The sequence below is a fragment of the Podarcis pityusensis genome (assembly GCF_964106645.2).
Source record: "Podarcis pityusensis genome assembly, contig: HAP1_SCAFFOLD_398, whole genome shotgun sequence".
Taxonomy (NCBI): domain Eukaryota; kingdom Metazoa; phylum Chordata; class Lepidosauria; order Squamata; family Lacertidae; genus Podarcis; species Podarcis pityusensis.
In genome coordinates, this window is record NW_028293200.1 from 1 (window position 1) to 19,303 (window position 19,303).

General features: G+C 46.2%; 1 pseudogene across 1 annotated transcript; it reads right to left on the minus strand.

The window, feature by feature from the left end:
- Positions 1-6,947: 6,947 nt before the first annotated feature.
- LOC308469219 (zinc finger protein RFP-like) lies at positions 6,948-19,090 on the minus strand (annotated as a pseudogene). Its single transcript, XR_013991435.1, has 7 exons — positions 18,644-19,090; positions 17,976-18,071; positions 14,216-14,446; positions 13,191-13,213; positions 11,672-11,793; positions 9,676-9,708; positions 6,948-7,892 (listed from the first exon to the last, which is right to left on the minus strand). The product of XR_013991435.1 is annotated as a zinc finger protein RFP-like (transcript).
- Positions 19,091-19,303: the final 213 nt, after the last annotated feature.

Below are 19,303 nucleotides of genomic sequence, written 5' to 3' on the forward strand. Positions count from 1 at the left end.
CCACTGTATACTGAGGAATTAATCCTTCTAATGTCTGATTTCCGAAGATGTATGCCCCACACTTCCATCCACCGGGTCTGCAAGGAAACTATATCCATTCATAAAATCCACACACATTTATTGAATGAACCATTCACAAAACTATATAAAACACCAGACACCAATAAGGGCAGCATCTCCCTCAAAAATGGCCCATCTAGCTAAGATGGTGAGAAGTTGTTCACACCCAGGCACTGCAAGTAAGGGTTGTTGTCCACAGCTCAGCGATTGCGTCTGGCATCTGTCCTATGAAGCAAAATGTCATGGCCTAAAAGGTAGCTGCTGTTTCTTTAAACGAAGAAACAAAAGGAACTGAGGCCCACCATGAATTGGCAAAGCCTGCATGACACATGCTGCCTTTCAGCTATAAATATATATACTGTGCATATGGGATGGTTGTTGGTTGGTTGCATTTGAGGTGTGTAAAGCTGTGTCAGAGGTGATTGGAGACGAAGACTTCAAAGAATAAAAGCTGCATTCTTTAAAGCACTCTTTTTTAAAAGACTATTTGTGCCAGCTAGCGATAAAGAACCAGGCAAAGGAGTCGAATGAGGTCACTTCTTTTTCTAAGACACTGAGGAAATAGTCATTAGTAAGGTCAGACACCAGCACCAGGTAGTTAAGGAAACATGAATATCAACTACAGTACTCAAACATCAACCACCATCACCCGTGTAAAAGTTATCTGTAACCTTATCTCCGACACCTCCTCTCTTGACATTTCTGTGACACGCATGATGGGGAAGGGAAGGAGAGAGGGACACCTGAGGAGGGAAATTATAAATATGTGTTTATCCTTTTGTTCAGGGTTCTTGCCTATCTTGCATAAGTGGGTCAAGACCCTGCTGCAGCAAGAAAAAAAGAAGAAAAAAGAAAGAAAAGACCCTGCTGCAGCAGAAGATAAAGATCGGGTGAAACTGCCGCTTTGCTCCGACTTGCCTCGATTGTTCTGTTTCCCTCCGGCCTACTGAAACTCCTACCTGGGCTCCTCTGACATTCCCATAAGGAAAAGGAGTATCGTATTTGATTTGTCTTCTTCACTGGAAAGCTGCCTGTGGACAAACACCAGCTCCCTTGGCCTGAAAGCGAGATGAGCGCCGCAACCCCATAGTTGCGTTTGACTGGACTTAACTGTCCAGGGGTCCTTTACCTTTACCTATTATCTCATCCCCAATCAAATCATGGAAGAGAGGAACTTTATTCACAGCCAACCTGGCATTAACCGCCAGTCAGGGCTGGCTGATAGGATATTGGTTCCTCAGGTTGGAGGGAGTGCTGGAACACGGCACCTTCACCACCGCCCTCTGCTGTGGGCCCTTGATCCTTTCTTCCCTGTCTCCCACACCATACTTCCCTTTGAACAGGGCAGGAGATCCGTGGAGTTGGAGATGTCCAGTCCGGAGCTGAAGGGCTGAGGTGTCGGAGGAGACACATTGAAAAGCTTTTGGGGGGTGGGTATCCTCAAGCCCATAGGACGCGGGTGGCGCTGTGGGTTAAACCACAGACCCTAGGCCTTGCTGATCAGAAGGTCGGCGGTTCAAATCCCCGCGACGGGGTGAGCTCCCGTTGCTCGGTCCCTGCTCCTGCCAACCTAGCAGTTCGAAAGCACGCAGAGCAAGTAGATAAATAGGTACCGCTCCGGCAGGAAGGTAAACGGCGTTTCCGTGCGCTGCTCTGGTTCACTGGAAACGACTTAGTCCTGCTGGGCACATTACCCGGAAGCTGTACGCCGGCTCCCTCAGCCAATAAAGCGAGATGAGTGCCGCAACCCCAGTCGTCCACGACTGGACCTAACAGTCAGGGGTCCCTTTACCTTTATCCTCAGGCCCACAGACTGCCTTTATGTTTTGCTTGTATTCATTAAGCCTGTATTAATGATTATGAAGTAATTATAACTGTTACCTGCACAGACCCAGCGGCAGCAGTTGGCCAGGTCAGAGGGGAGTCATTTCTGGTGCTGCCAGAGCACAGCATCCTGCTCAGTGAAACCTCCTGGGGCAGAGGCAGTCTACCTCTGAATCAGCTGAAGTTGTAGAGGCGAACCACAGGAAAGGGCTTTTGGTCTCAAACCTTTCGTCTCACCAACTTTAAAAGGATGTCTAAGTTAGTGTCCAAAATCATATGATGTGCTGTATGAACAAGTCCTTTCTCTCTAGGCAATCACCAAAACCCGTGAGCTAATCCTTTTTGTCTACAAAATAAAATGCACTCCTATGTCTACTTAACAGTAAGTTCAAAGGGACTTATCCCAGGACACAGGGCTATAGGCTTGATTTCTTGTTTGTGCCATAGAGCTCAGAAGAGATTAGAAAGATGTGCTGCCTTCACTTCCTCTTCCGACTTGCAAATTACCATTCGGAAGACCATGATAAAAATGTTGAATGAAAACGCCTCTGCCAATTTGTTGCCCCATCTGTTTGGCACTGGTTGCAATGCTTCTGTTGACAATGGGGTGGGGAGCTATTATAATTGGCATTCTTTTCATCCCCCCCTTCACTTTGCCCACAACTGACTGTATTTTAAGAAATAGGGTGTCAATAGGGTAGCTGCTCTCTCGCTGAAATGGCAGGTACGGCTGAGGCTCACTGCTCTCCTGGTTGAGGGATTCCCACAAATAAAGGGATGGGCAGACTTCTGACTTGGGGGATTTGCTTTCATTTTTAATCAGAATGCTGAGATCAAGAAATGGACCCAGGTGCAAAATATGAGTTTATGCAGGGAAGCCCCTGAAATCAGCCACTCAAACTGGATCAACTCCTCCTGCAGACATTCACGGTAAACACAAGAAGGTCTGAATATGAGCTTCCACATACAGGAACTTTGCAGGAAGGGCTGTCAAGCAAATCTCTGAAGGGATCCTTGTTAAGATTTCAAATTCTGAGTGCCCAGACTTGGGGTGACAAGGCCCAGGTTCAAATCCCTTTTGACCACAAACTTTAATGTGTTTCCTTTTTTCTAAGTCTCTCAGTTCAGCCTCTTCTACCGCACAGGGTTTCTCTGATATCACCCTCTTAAAATCCCTGGAGAAGTGTCATGGGGAATGGATGGGGCCATTATACTGTTGAGTTCGAAACAACATAGGAACAATGAGAAGGACAATCTTTAATAAAATCAAACATGCTAGCACATGAAACATATCCACAAATTCTTCCAGTTATACAAAAGGATAAGAAGAGGTGATGAGGAGAAGGCCTTAGATCAGATACTCCAAAACTCAGCCCTCCAGATGTTTTGGGACTACAACTCCCACCATCCTGACCACTAGGTCCTGTTAGCTAGGGATGATGGGAGTTGTAGTCCCAAAACATCTGGGGGGCTGAGTTTGGGGGTGCCTGCCTTAGATAATATCTTGTGGAACTTTATGAAAAAATCTATAGAAATAATAGGGCTCGGGGAAAACTTTAAGAGAGGCATTGAGGCAATATATTGAAACCAGAGAGCCAAACTGATCCTTAATATTGAAATAATGGAAGATTTAAAGATAAGTAAAGGGAGCAGGCAAGGCTGTCCTCTTTCACCTTTAGTATTTATTGTGAACGCAATAAGGTAAGATCAAAATATAAAAAGTATAACAGTGGGAAAGGAATCACATAAGATGAAGGCCTTTGCAGATGATCTGATCCTAACTACCAAAAATCCAGAAGAGAGTGTACCAAAAATAATATAAAGGATTCTTTAATTAGGAAAAGTGACAGGATTTAAACTAAACAAGAATAAAACCAATATGTTAGCAAAAATACGTCAATGCAGGAAAAAGAAGAACTGCAGAAGATATCAGGATTAACAATAGTAAACCAAACTAAGTACTTGGGAATTTGGCCGACGATTAAAAACAGTAACCTATTCAAGGATAACTACCGTATTTTTTGCACCATAACACTCACTTTTTTCCTCCTAGAAAGTAAGGGGAAATGTCTGTGCGTGTTATGGAGGGAATGCCTATGGGTGGCGGGGGGGATCTGCTGCAGTCGTGAGCAGAGGATCCATGGTTCCCCTTCCTTCCCTCCTCCGTGGCTCGCTTTGAAACAGCAAAGCGGGAGAAGAGCCGCTGAGTGGGGAGGAGAAAGGGACAGAGAGCCTGCTTCTTTAAAGGAGCAAAGCGGGAGAGGAGAGGAGCCGCTTACACAAGTGTAAGCGGCTCCTGTCCGGTTGGTTCCTTTAAAGCAAGCAGGCTCTCTGTCCCTCTCTCCTCCCCACTCAGCTTGCTACATAGCAGCAAAGTTTTTCAGCTCGCTAAGCCAGGGATGAGCGGGGAGGAGGGAGAAAAGCAGAGCCTGCTTGCTTTAAAGGAGCAAAGTGGGAAAGGAGCCTTCTCCCCTTATATCCCTCTTCTTCATTATTAGCAGCATCCTTCTCCACCCACCCCACGCGTGCTTCTTCTCCCCTTAAACCCCTCTTCTTCATTATTAGCAGCATCCTTCTCCACACACCCCACGCGTACTCCTTGTCCCTTGAGTGCTTTTCCTTCCCTCCCCACTTAAAATGTGGTTACAAAGCACAGATCCACATGGATCCTCAGGATTTTTGCATTAGGCTACTCCAAACTCACTGTCAGATCACATGTCTGTGGCCACAGCATGAACCACAAAACTCATACATCCACTGTTTCGTTTAGAATATTTTTTTCTTGTTTTCCTCCTCTAAAAACTACGTGCGTGTTATGGTCAGGTGCGTGTTATAGAGCAAAAAATACGGTATATAAAAATATGGAAATAATTCAAGAGAGATTTGGAAATTTGTAGTTAAGATAAGCAATGTGTGGCAGGATATCAGTTGTGAAAATGAAAGTGTTGCCTAAAATGATGTTCTTATTTCAAATGATACCAATCATTGGAGGGGTGGGATTTAAATCTTGGCAAAAAGATCTATCAAAGTTTATTTGGCAGTATAAAAAAATTTATTTGGCAGTATAAACTTTTAATAGATAAAAAAATAGGGGTGGATTGGCATTACCTGATTTAAATTTGTACAGTGGTACCTTGGGTTAGCCCCATTAGCTAAAGTGATGCTTCAGGTTAAGAACAGTTTCAGGTTAAGAACGGACCTCCGGAACGAATTAAGTACTAAACCCGAGGTACCACTGTAGAGGGGACACTACTACATGTGTGGTGGACATGTGACAAAATTGGAAGCTTTTGGGACATGGTATACGAAGAGCTAAAGAAAATGTTTAAAGAAAACTTTGTTAAGAAAACAGAAGCTTTTTTATTGGGGATATTAGATACGAATATAGCCAGAGAAAATAAGAAAATATTCCTTTATGGTACTACAGCTGCGAAAACATTAATTGCTAAATATTGGAAAAAAGAAATAACACCAACAAGAAAAGAATGGCAAGATAAATTATTTGATTATATAGAATTGGCTAGAATGACAGATGCAATTAGGGGGCAGCCCAAACAAAAATTTCAAAAAGAATGGGGAAAATACAGGGATTACCTTAAAAAGCAGTGCCCTCAAATAAAAAATAAAAACAAAAATAAAGATGGGTAAAAAATATACAAAAAGGAGGAAACAATTTATCAAAAATGAAAATGCAACTGTGCTGAGGATGAAGGAAGTCAACTGGAAGAAAATAATTGAAATATAAAAAGGTAAAGGTAAGGTAAGGTAAGGGACCCCTGGATGGTTAAGTCCAGTCAAAGGCAAGTATGGGGTTGCGGCACTCATCTTCCTTTCAGGCCGGGAGAGACAGCATTTGTCCACAGACAGCTTTCTGGGTCATGGGGCCAGCAGGACTAAACCGCTTCTGGAGCAATAGTTTATTATTTGTATTGTATGAGTTTTTGTATGCTATGCTGATATTGCTTATTCTTTTCACTAGTATTCTTATCTTTTATCTTTTAATGTCTTTTTACCTTGTCTTTTACTACTTTTATGTTTAGTTGTATGAATGTGTGTGCCTGTGCTGCAAAATTTTACACACACACACACACACACACACACACACATAGTGGTACCTCTGGTTAAGAACTTAATTCATTCTGGAGGTCTGTTCTTAACCTGAAACAGTTCTTAACCTGAAGCACCACTTTAGCTAATGGGGCCTCCTGCTGCCACCACATGATTTCTGTTCTCATCCTGAACGAAAGTTCTTAACCCGAGGTACTATTTCTGGGTTAGCGGAGTCTGTAACCTGAAGCATCTGTAACCTGAGGTACCACTGTATAAACAAAAAAAGAAGAGGTGATCTCTAAAAATACAGATAAGTATCTGACTGTTCACTACAAAGCACCTTGGAGAATATAATTGTATACATGGGAATTTACAGGGGGAAAACCCACTCCCCAAAATCCTCTAGATTGTCACTGTTCTCTCCTCAGAACTTCTGACAGAGGCTCTTCACTGTCAGAGGGGATTTTGTTACATCAAGGCCCAAAACCTGTGGGGGGATTATGTTTCTGGGGTCAGAATGCAAAAGCAATATTGGATAAGTCAGGAAGACCCCCGAAAATGCGCCCCAAGCAACCATCCCTACGTGTCCGAAGCCAGAGATCTTGAGAGCTTTATGCAACCTTTGTAGAGGCCAGTAAGCAAGGTGGACTTAGAAACCCTTTCTCCCACTGCCAAAGCGCCCCCCCCCAATTGCCTTCTGGGCTTTGGAGACTCTTGTGAGATCTCACACAGTCCCTTCCAAGAGGTTTTCCCATCTCTCACCCTCTTTCTATTTATTTATTTATTAATTTGTTTAGACAAAGTGCTCCAGGCTGCAATCACACAAGTAAGTTGTGCGTTCTGGACCGACTAGCAAACAGGTCTCTGATTTTGCTATATTGCCACATAAGCTTCCCTGAGTAGCAGCAAAAAAAAAAGAAAAAAAAAGGGGGGGGGATTTTGGAACTTCCATTCATGGTCAGTGGAGGTTTTGGGGAAGGAAAGGGAATCTGAGAAAGGGATTGAGGCTGAGGAAGGTTTTAAGTGATGCCCGTGCATAATTCTGGTTTTATTCATAAAAGATGATGGTATTGTCTCTAGAAAACTCAAGTTGGAGGTTGGAGAGAGAACATCAAAACAGGAATATTGCAGGGGGTGTGTGTTGCTGTTGTTTCCTAAATTATTTTCTTGCTTCTTTCCCCCTTTGCACCTCCTGCACTGACAGAAGTAGCCTATTCCCAAGGGAGAGAAAACAGGCAAGTTTGGGGACTGACAGGGGACCCAATCAATCAGTGTCATTTACAAAGCTGGCCTGAGAAGGGAGAGTTGCATCATGATTGACACAAGGGATGGCCAATCACCGTTCTGCAAATATGGTTTCTCCTGAAGTGCCTGTCAGCTCAGTCCTGAAGAGGAGACTGAATGTGCCATGATGACAGTGAATATATGCTTGTCTGTCTGCACCTTCAGTCAAGAGAGTCTCAGGTTCGCTTTCTCGCTCACATAAAAGTAGGGCTGGAGGGTCTCTCCTGAGAAGGGGGCTGCTGTATCTGCATGGAGAAGGGCTGCTGTATCTGCATCGTAAAAGGACACCCGTCTCCCTTCACAGTTCAGGGTCACTCGGATCCTCTCAGGCTCCTCACTTGGAACAGGGTCCTCATAGGGGGAGCATAACTTGTACCCACCGTCCCACTTCCCCAAACCCCAGATCCCTTCCGTAGTATCAAAACCTAAATCACCCTTCCTCTTCACAGACTTTCTGGCCACCCCCACCCCCCACCCCTCCTCTCTTCCCACAATGACCTCCCAGAAATGTCTGCCTGATGTGAAACCCTCACATCCCAGCACATCGCCATGTGTGTCAAATCTCTCAGGGTTGTTCGGCAGGCGTCTACGCACTTCTCCATCTCTCACACTCTTTCGATCCTCAGACAGGATGAGGTAAGGATTTGCTGTGTCTGGATCCAAAGTTACGTTTTCTGTGGGGGCAGAGGAGGAAAGAGAAGAGAAACGACGTCAACGGGGAAGCTGACTCTGTTTTAGGTACATGACAGAAATAGCATCCGCTCTGAAATGAACAGGGTCTCCATGGCTCTGCATTCAAGACAGGTTCTTAATGATTCTTGAAATATTTGCAGTTCTTTCAAGTGTTTGAAGTACTTAACACACATTCTCTACATAGAACCCTTGCAAGTTCCCAGTAAGTTAAGTCAATCTTACTATGGCCATTTTTCAGATGGGAGGACTGAAGCTGAGAGACAGTGGCTTGTCTAAGGCCAAACCCACAGTTCATGGCAGAAGGGTCCTCTAGTCCAACCCCCTGCTATGTAGGGATCCCAACTAAAGCATGCACGACAGGGGGCCACCCAACCTCTGCTTAAAAACCTCCAAAGATGAAGAGTCTACCACCATCTGAGGGACTCCATTCCATGTTCTGCAGTGTGATGCAGGAGTCCCTGGCAGGTGTTTGGGCCTATGGTTTGTTTCCCCCAGGAAAACTATAAGCAGTTAGCCAAGAACAAACTCAATTTTAGCTTGCAGTTTGGTTAGAGCAACGCAGAATATTGATGGTTCTATTACATCGTTGATATGAATGGCTTTCTTTTCCTATGAATTGTGTTAATCGTTAATGCATTCACACACACACACACACACACACATTTGTCACCTTCAATGCAAAGACCCCATCCTGGCTCCCCAGACCTGATTTGGCTATATAATTCATCTTTTTCTTCACTGTTCCTCACATTTATGGAAAAGGGGGGCAGTGGAAGCATCACGAGAAACCAATTTAAAAATTGGTCAGGCTGGTGGACATTAGAAAGAAGATCTGCTCTGCAGTCCTCCCTACCCCTGCCACGTTACGGAAAGTAATCAAGTGATTTCTTTTTAAAAACACACTTTTGCACTTTGGAAATTATGTGGGATATTGGATGTTGCCAGTGCTGCTATTAGTTTTTTGTTTTGTTAAATGTAATGTGTTTTTCAAGTTTATTGTATTGATTAACTTTTATGTATTTTACTAAGTGTTTTCTAAAAGAATCCCAGAATATGATTTTAAAGGTAAATAAGAGTTTCCTTTATGCTGCCATTTTTACATCTTTTCCAGCTCTTATGATTCCCTTTTTGTGGTGTCCAGAATCAGGCCAGACTGGACTTCTATCTTGCCATTGAGCCTTTTCCCCTGGTCTGTGGTGTAATTCTGCCCTGCTCTTTTAGGTTTACTCAACTTTCTCTTGTTTTAGCAGAGAAGTCATGTCTCCCCTCCAATACAAAAGCTGAGGGAAGACCCCCAATCTTGCAGGGACGCTGAACCACTGCAGTTCACACTCAGGCAGCCCCCAGCTCCCTCCACTGACACCAGAACCCATTCACCTTCTAGCCCCCAAAGGTTGTTGCAGCCATTTTCTGAGCTATTTGTGTTCATGCATTTCCCACTCTTACATAAAAGGGGTGGGGATCTTGTATGGCTCAAAGGGATATTTCCCCCTCATGTGCCGGGAGCCTTTGGCTTCACACCACCCCTGTGTCTTATTGAGATTCGGCACAGAAAAGCCAGCCATCCTGGGCTGTGGGCTTCCTAAGAGTCTGCAGGATCAGGCCATGAGCCCCTGTAGCCCAGCAAGCTGCTCTCACGGAACAGATGCCTCTGGGAAATAAGGGAAAATACGGCATGGACGGAAGAGGTGCAGTGGCCTGGTCTTTTGAGATGCGGATCCCATCTCTCCCTAATTAGTGTCTGTGCTTCACCCGGAAATGTACCTTTTCGCAGCTGAAGTCCATATTCCACAGTGTCTGGGAGAGAAAAGGGAACAGAGATTTAGCATCACACCATCATTCAGACAACAAACCTGGAATGAACAATATGAGCTCATGAGATAGTAGCCAGGTGTTGTGGACTACAAGTCCCATCCTCCCTAACCACTGGCCATGACATCTGGAGATTATGGGAGTTGTAGTTAAAACTATTTGAAGGTCTCCATACTGGCTATCCCTGCATAACCAGGGCAGGGGTGATGTCAAAGGTCAGTCCTGCCCAAATCTTGGGAGGAGGAGCAGGACCCCCAGAAGATCTCCCCATCAACAACAAGGTCCAGACATGCCTGTTCCAGGACAGGAGGCCTCAGCCCCAGTCCCCTCTGTTCCTGGCTGGCTCCTGGACAGCCCTCCTCTCTCCTTCTGCCCCCCTTACATCAATCTCAGGGCCAAAGAAACAGGTGAAATGCCCGAAAAGTGAGATGTGTGAAAGCACCCAAAGCCTGGCTGAGAGATGTGAAGAGTTCAAGTACAACTTTTTACAGACACTCACCACTTGAGGGAGGCTTACATTCCTGAAGATTGTGCATAAAGGCAGATCGTGCAAAGTCAGAATGACTCCTGGAATCACCCCTGCCATCAGAGATCTCAAAACGGTCCCTTGAGATCTCGCAGGAGCCTCTCAGAACCAAGTAAGGTCTTAAAAGCGATTTGCACGGTGGCCAAACCCTTCATGGCAAGAGCTTTCAAGCCCTTTACCTTGCTGACTGGAATCTGGGAGGCTCCCCCAAGATCTCGCAGGAGCTTCCAGAGCCCAGCAAGAAGGGTTTATCCTCCTCTTTCAATTGCCTAAATAAAATCAGTTGTGAGTCATCTACATAGCAAAGTGTGGTTTCTAGATATTGAAAGAGAATAAATAAATAAGCCTTCTATTTTCCAGGCATGGCTAATATTCCGTATGACCTGGGGCCTGTCATGAACACTTCTAAACATCCAGTACAAAGTACTTTCAGCCCTTCTTTAAGGTAAAGGTAAAGGGACCCCTGACCATTAGGTCCAGTCGTAGCCGACTCTGGGGTTGCAGTTCTCATCTCGCTTTACTGGCTGAGGGAGCCGGCGTACAGCAGTAAAGTAATGCTTTTCCCTGGCTTGGGCTTAGGATATTTCCGTTTCACCTTAAAAGGGAGCAGGCTTTGTGAGTCACAGAGTCTGCGTATTTCCTCTTCACAGGAAGTTTATGTTTTGTCTCTTGCTTTCGTTTCTCTCTCTGTGTCTGAGACACTGAAGCAGGCAGTCATGTTTTTTCTTTGTTCTGACCAACGCTGAATAAACTTGTAAATATGCTCTCCTGAGTGCGTCTTTCGCTGTGCGAACTCTGCTGATAGAGCGTGCAAGAGCTCTGGAATGTGGGAAACTATTTCTGGGGCTCGTGTCGCTAATTGCTGATACTGTATCTACGGGAGATCGATGGATCGTCCGGAGGCGACATGGAGTCATGATGGGCTTTATCTGCCTGGCAGTATCCCAACAGTCATGTGGCCAGAATGACTAAGCCACTTCTGGCAAACCAGAGCAGCACATGGAAACGCCGTTTACCTTCCCGCCAGAGCGGTACCTACTTGCACTTTGGCGTGCTTTCAAACTGCTAGGTGGGCAGGAGCAGGGACTGAGCAACGGGAGCTCACCCCATTGCGGGGATTTGAACTGCCAACCTTCTGATCAGCAAGCCCTAGGCTCTGTGGTTTAACCCACAGCGCCACCCGCGTCCCCTTCAGCCCTTCTTTACTACCTCTGAATTTCTTCATGACTCCCTTTACCATCCCCTTTCAATTGCCTAAGGAAAATCAGTTGTGAGTCATCTACATAGGAAAGTGTGACTTCTAGATATTGAAAAGAATAAATAAATAAACATTCCATTTTCCTAGCACTGCTAATGAGCTGGAGTCTTTCATGAACAATTCTAAATATCCAGTACAAAATATTTTCAACCCATCTTTACTACCTCTGAATTTCTTCATGACACCCTTCAGGAAGGGATTTATATCTTTGAAGTCCCAGATCCTCCACTTCAGGGCAGGAGGAAAAGCCACAGGAGGATTCTTTTATTTCTCCTTCTCCTGAGACCTGGGAGGAGGAGAACAAAGTGAAGCCACCATCCTTCCAATGCAAGGAGCTTTCTGAGAAGACAGGTGTCTCATCCTGATGATAAATGCACCATGGAAATATCATGAAGACTTGGGAGCAGGGTTTTCCTACGGCAAAAAGGAGCATCTAGCTGACGTGTGGATCTAGAAAGCATCTAAGAAGTTGAAGGAAAACCGAAATACACCTGCTTTTGAATTTTGAATGAAATATATGAATAGGAGATTGAAGATAAAGAAGCTGATATATACCCATTATTATTTTTTTAAGAAAAGTGAACCATACTGGGTCCTTATGCAGAGATTTTAGGACTACACCAGTTTTAGTGAAGCATTTCAAGTGATTAATGAGGAAAACAAAATAGATCTGGTATGTGCATTTCTGAAATATAAGGAAGTTCAGAATGCTTTAGAATGGCTTTTGCAATTAACATTATAAATGTATTTTAGCACAGTGGTTATATTTTAAAAATGGAGAAAATATTAGAAATTAAAGCAGTATTTTCTAAACATGCAAGATTTTCAAAATTCTTGAATTTTTGAACATGTTGTAGGTGTTTGGGGGAGAAGGCTCTCAGCGGCTACTCTTCACGTTGGCTGAGTCAAAGGCAGTGGTGCCTCTGAACTCCAGTTGCTGAAACCACCAGAGCAGAGTGTCCTCTGGGGCTCAGATCCTGCCCACTGGTTTCCCACTGGCTTCTGGTTAGTCACTGTGAAAACAGGATGCTGGACTAGATGGACCACTGGCCTGATCCAGCAGGGCCCTTTCTCACCTTCTTATGGCTGAGGAAGAAACTGCAGGAGCCTGAAATACACTGAATATTTAAGGGTAAGTTATAGTGAAGATATTTACAAGCACCTTTGGGGTGTCCCCCTTTTTTGTATCAGTTGCAGAGTAAATGAATCCATCACAGAAATGGACCTTCAGAAATATGCAATGGGGAACGGCTTCCTGTCTGTGATTGTAGCAACAAACTACCACAAAAATATGTCTCTACTTTTGTCTGTGATTTTGTGAAATGGACGGTGGAGTCCTAAGCTATCTCCGGAAGGAGGAACTGGAGAGTGAGTTTCTCACTTGTTAAACAGGAACTTTCCCAATACAGTGGTACCTCGGGTTAAGTACTTAATTCGTTCTGGAGGTCCATCCTTAACCTGAAACTGTTCTTAACCTGAAGCACCACTTTAGCTAATGGGCCCCCTGCTGCAGCTGCGCCACCAGAGCCCAATTTCTGTTCTCATCCTGAAGCAAAGTTCTTAACCTGAGGTACTATTTCTGAGTTAGCGGAGTCTGTAACCTGAAGCGTATGTAACCTGAAGTGCATGTAACCCGAGGTACCACTGTACATTATCTTAAAGCAGTAGATTTCCATCACTTACCTCTGCAAGAAGCTTCTGATATCCTGGAAAGAAGGAAAGAAAAATATATCCGTGGAGCCATTTCTGCAGAGAGCCCTGCGGTCAGTTATACTAAGCAGCTGAAGCAGAGAGAGGTTAGCCAAGCACAAAACAAAAGACCCCCAATAAAATACACTACGCCATATAATTTTGGAATAACCATCAGATGGCAAAAGTCAGCCATTCCAGTGATGACTAATAAAAGGCCCCTTTCTTCTCTTTTGACCAAGTCACCCGAACACCTGAGAGATTCAATCCCACCTCCCTGATTTGCCATTTTGCCCTGCAGCGCATGCTGGTTCCGTGTTCACATGCAACTAATCGGTTCACTGCTATGTACATCCCGCACTCAATCATATCCTATGAACCACCCTGAGACCTGTGGGTATTGGGTGGTACACAAACTTATTTTAATAATAATAATAATAATAATAATAATAATAATAATAATAGGTCACCCCCTCTCTGGCTGGACACAAGACAGCATCTGAATGAAAAGATGTTGCAGTGCCAATTTGGAATGCCTGTGTCGGTTGTTTTCAACTCGCTTTTACTCAGGCACACTGAAATGAATGGACCTAAGATAGTCTACTCTGAGTAAAGGTTAATTGAATACAGAGCCCTATTGGCTTGTGGGCTTCCCTGAGACCTCTGGTTGGCCAATGAAAGAACAGGAAGCAGGACAGAAAGGGCCTGTGCTTTGATCTAGTGACAACTTGAAGAAGATATTGGGGGGTGGGCAGGTAAGCTACGCCCCACATAATCAATCACAAGATGCAGCACACAAACCCCATTTCAATAGAAATGCCCATTATTGGTGGGGGGGGGGCTGGCCCCCTCAAATATTTTATTGGGCAGTCTAAGGGACCTTGGCCTCTCGGAGTTAGCTGCTATGTCATGTACTGCTTGTTCCTCTGACAACAGTATTTTTATGTGGGGAAGGACTAAGAAATGCCTGTAGTCTGAAGCAGCACACTCCACCCTGTCACATCAGGATGAGGCCTCACCTGAAGGAGTTCACTCGCTGGTTCCTGAAGCTTCTCCTCCATCTCCCGGATGAGGCTGTCAAGAGAGGAGAGTTCCCTGGAGAGTCTGGCCAGGTGCGCCTCCCTTTTGGCTGCAATCTCCTTCTCCACTTCTGCCATCTGGGCCAGAATACGTTTCTCCTGTTCTTCCAGAAACTGGTGCAGTCGCCTGAACTCAGCCACCATCTTTTCCCTCTCTGCACCTGTTTGTTTCTGCAGCAAAGCGATTGAAAAAAGAGAACAGTGGGCCAATATCAGGCATCTAGTCTGCTCTTGCAGGATAAAGAGGCCAGTTATCCCAATTCCCTTGGAAGGCCACTTCTGACATATTCAGCAGAGAAAGAGCTTCGTAAAAACTGTTAAATTGATTTATTGGTTTGGCGTGACCCCCGCTAATTGATTTACGGTCCACAATTAGCTCTTTATGCCCGGCGCGCTTCCGCTGCGCCACTCAGCTCCGTCTCCAGTAGCTCTCCAGTCACGCCTCAGCAGAGTTGAACACAGCGGTGAAAACTGTCACGTAGCTTCACTTAGCTTCAGACAAACACACAGAGACCAGGTTTGTCCATTTCAGTTCTTTATTCCGACATTCCCCAGGAATCTCCTGGGCTCACCGCAGCCATGACGAACTGCGACCTCTTTCTCACAGAGACCAGAGAGGAACAGAGCGTAACTCCTCCCAGACTCCTCCCAGCTTCTAAAGCTGACGTCAGAATGTTGAGGCATCATGGGAACAACTTAACCTGTTAAGTTCCAAACCCAACACCCCCTCTTGCCGAACCATTCTGACAAGACCTTTTTGAGTTCAACACCTTCCCCTTTGCCTTATGCCACTTCCCGGCATCTTTCCCAGGCACCTGTTGAACCCCTTCAACACTCCCAGAATCACACTGTGCGACACTTTTCCACGCACTTGTGACCTGATACCCTACTGACCCATTTGGGCCAGCAGTTGTGTCTTCTCCGTCAGATCCTTCCCCCTCTGACTTGACACCCTGTTTGTGAGCTTTCTCCATTACGCTAACCGGAGATGAAGCCTCACACCTGGACACTCCTTTCACAACCTTTGGAGATGCCCAGACCTGCCCTGAACCCTGATCCTGGACCTGGTCCCCATCACCGGGTTCTGAACCCTGATCCTGGACCTGGTCCCTATCACCGGGATCAGCCTCTGGCTCCCTTTCCTCCTCAGAATCAGACAGACATTCTGAGAGAAAATCAGAACTATCCCTGAGTCTTGAACACCCATCCTGTTCACAGAACTCAGCCTGCTTACTGACCAGCAGCTTGGTTTGATCACCCTCTGGGTATGCAAACTTCCACCCATTGGTTGCAGGATCATATCCACAGAAGATCATTTCCTGAACCTTTGGACCACCTGCCTCAAAGAGCTCAAAGGGCTCTTTGGCTACCCTCCCAAACCCGGGAAAACCATGTACCTGTGCACCCTTGCATGCCCTGCACCCTAGGGACCTCCCACATTTCCGGAGTTTGTACCCTTTTGTGCACCTGTGCAGCTTTTGCACATGACTGGGAACCTTAGCACACTGCGCCTGTGCTTTTCCAGCATTCCCACCACCCTCCAGAGGTGACTCCAGAACAAAGAGATTGTTCTGCCCCCTTTTCACGTTGGCCACTTGTTTCCCCCCAACGTAGACCTCTAGCTCCTCCTGTAAAGGAGAAAAAAACATGTTAGCCACAGCAGAAACCGACTTTCTCATTCCGTCTGCTAACATCACAGTTGTGTCCTGTTGAAACAGCCCTGCAGTTCCGCATTTCGCCAGCAGGCTCGCTTAGCAGGTGCTGACCAAAAGCAGTATTCAAAACTCAGCGTGTCACCGTGTCCTGGCTGGAGTTGTTCTTCACAGTTGCCATAGAAGCAGTGATAAGAAAACAACCCTCCCCAGCGTCTGAACCACGTCTTTCCCTTGCGTTCCCACGCTGGCCTCCTCTCCGAGACTGACTCCCATGGGAACTCAGCTGGTTGACCTTGGGACCTTCCTGCCCAGCTGTCTCCGCTCTCCATGGGCAGCAACGACGAACTCCAGTGGAAAAACACTGCCCGGGGCTCCTCCCAGCTGGCTTCCTTCTCCTTCTTCCGGAAAAGCACTCCTTGCCAGCTCCGCCCCCTCTGGCCTGGCTCCCACTGCGGCTTTCTGGGAACCTGCTTTGTTGACATTCCACTCCAGCACGCACAGTGGACAAGCCTTTACACTTGCCTTTGGAATTCTTCGCCCCCCCCAATCTGCTCACTAGCACTCCTTGAGGCTAAAACATCAGGAACAGGGGCTCCAGCCATCTCTAGGCTTTTCTCAATGCTTTCTCCAGGGCTCTGGCCTCCTGCTGAAGCTTCACAGCACATCCCAGGCAGCCCTTGCTGACTTTACGCCCTTGCCCAACTTCTTAGAGTGAGCTGTTCAATCGGAACGTCCTCCAAGACCTGGCTGTCTGCCATTGTCTTCCGTTCTCCCAAGGGGCCCCAAGCTGTACTCACAGATCACAAGCTCCTCCGGCACCCATCCGTGGAGAAACGATTTTCCAGCTGCTCTTCAGCTCCCAGCACTCAGCTCTCAGCACAGGCAAAAACTCCTGCCAGCGTCTCTGCTTCAGACCGCAGACTTCAAACGCATTCCGGCAGCTCCGTTGCTGTGACAGTTTTACGATCGGTGATTAAGGGTCCATAACCTGTGGAATTGATTTATTGGTTTGGCGTGACCCCCGCTAATTGATTTACGGTCCACAATTAGCTCTTTATGCCCGGCGCGCTTCCGCTGCGCCACTCAGCTCCGTCTCCAGTAGCTCTCCAGTCACGCCTCAGCAGAGTTGAACACAGCGGTGAAAACTGTCACGTAGCTTCACTTAGCTTCAGACAAACACACAGAGACCAGGTTTGTCCATTTCAGTTCTTTATTCCGACATTCCCCAGGAATCTCCTGGGCTCACCTCAGCCATGACGAACTGCGACCTCTTTCTCACAGAGACCAGAGAGGAACAGAGCGTAACTCCTCCCAGACTCCTCCCAGCTTCTAAAGCTGACGTCAGAATGTTGAGGCATCATGGGAACAACTTAACCTGTTAAGTTCCAAACCCAACAAAAACTTGCAAGCCCAACCCCTCCTTTAAATGGTCTTTCAGGCTCTGTGGGAGATCAGACCATTCAAAAATAAACCTCTTTCTGTATTTCATATTTATTTTCCCAGATTTTGATTTTGTTTGCTTCTGCACCAGCAAAAAGAGAAAGAGGAGGAGAAAACCAGGCCAATATTAGGCATAATACTGCAGGATGAAGAGACCAGTTATTAGAATTCACTTGGAAGGGCATGTCTGCCATTTTAGAGAGATCACTCCAGCAGGAAAAGAGTTTCATAAAAATTTACAAGCCCACCCCCACCTTCAAATGGTCTTTCATGCCCTGTGTGTGATCAGACTGTTCAAAAATACTGTAAACTTCTTTCTGTATTCCATCTTCATTTTTCCCCAGATATTATACTACAGTATTACCTCCGGGTTGCGGATGGGATCCATTCCGGAGCTCCAGCCGGATCTCAAAGTTTCAGCAACTGGAGGTGCCTGTTCTGCGCATGTGCGTGATAGGCCGCTTCTGCGCATGCGCGCAGTGAAACCCAGAAAAATACTTCTGGGTTTGCCATGTTCGCATCCTGAAGTTTACATAACCAGAGGGTTGTGTAACACGAGGTACTACTGCATAACATTTTTCACCTTAAATAAAAATAATGCTTACAAGCAGGTCTTGACTTTCCTTTTCTGTGCCCGCTTTAAATTCCAGAATTTTCTCTCTCTCCTTCTTCACATTGTCTAGGCAGCTGCTTATCTGTCCCTGAAAAGAAAAGAAAATCAAACTTTGGTTGTTGTTTTTCTTTGTTGGAGTTTTAGTATTCATAATAACAGGAAAGTTGAATCAGATGCTTGCTCCCTGCCCCAAAGACTGTGGTCTTTGCCTTCGTCATCCTGGGAGCCTGTGGCGCAATGGGTCAGTGTGTCTGGCTGTCAACCAGAAGGTTGGTGGTTGGAGCCCAACCAGGGACGGCTGTGGGCAGAATTCCTGCATTGCGGGGGGTTGGACTAGATGGCCCTCAGGGTCCCTTCCAACTCCACCATTCTGTGATTCTATCCCTGCCACCTCCATTGCTCCTCCCTCCAGCCCTTTCCTAAGGGAGCTGCTTCCAGAGGATGAACTGGGGGTGAGTTTCTCCTGCAGGGGGACATTAGGGGCACTGTAATCCCCAGAACGGTAAAAATAAATTGAACAGAGTTTCAGAAGTTTACTGACAAGAGACTCTTTGTCTGCAGGAGGGGGAGAATATATTAAAACATTGTCCTGCAAAACCCCCTTCTCTGTAGCTATTTCGCCCTCATCAAACCCAAAGGAAATCCAGAGAGATTTCTTACCTTGTACTCCTCGAAAGCCTCTTCCAGAAGAATCGCCTCGTGGCTTTTGTGCTCCTTGGACGCAATACACACGACACAGATGGGGCTTTCGTCCTCCTTGCAGAAGAGCTTCAGGGGCTCCTGGTGCTTCTCGCAGATCTTCCCCTTTCCTTCGGCCCCCTTTCCCCCATGAAGACGGAGTTTCCCGAGTGTAAGTTTTTCCAAAACATTTGCCAGCGGCCGATTGGGGATGAGGTTCCTGTGCTGAATGATTTCCCTGCACTGAGGGCAGGAAGCCTCTCCCTCGGATTCCCCCCAGCACTGGATCAGGCAGGATCGGCAGAAGTTGTGCCCGCACTCCGGGATGATCACCGGATCCCTGAAACACTCCAGGCAGATGGGGCAAGTAACTTCCTCTCAGAGATCCTGCTCGGGACCCCCAGAAGCAGCCATGGCTGCTGCCTCGCCCGGAAGAGAGAGATGGTTTCGTTTTCTCTCTTTTGCGTCTGCAAATGGGCGTGTTTCCTTTCCAGGAAATTCAGGTGCTATAGCTCGAGATCACTGCTGCCCGAAGAGTTGGGTTAAATGGGAGACAGAGTCTTCCCGCCATGGGAATTTATATTTTTTAAAAGGAAGGGTATAATTCGTGGCTGCCGATTTAAGGAGCCGTTTTCCAAGGAG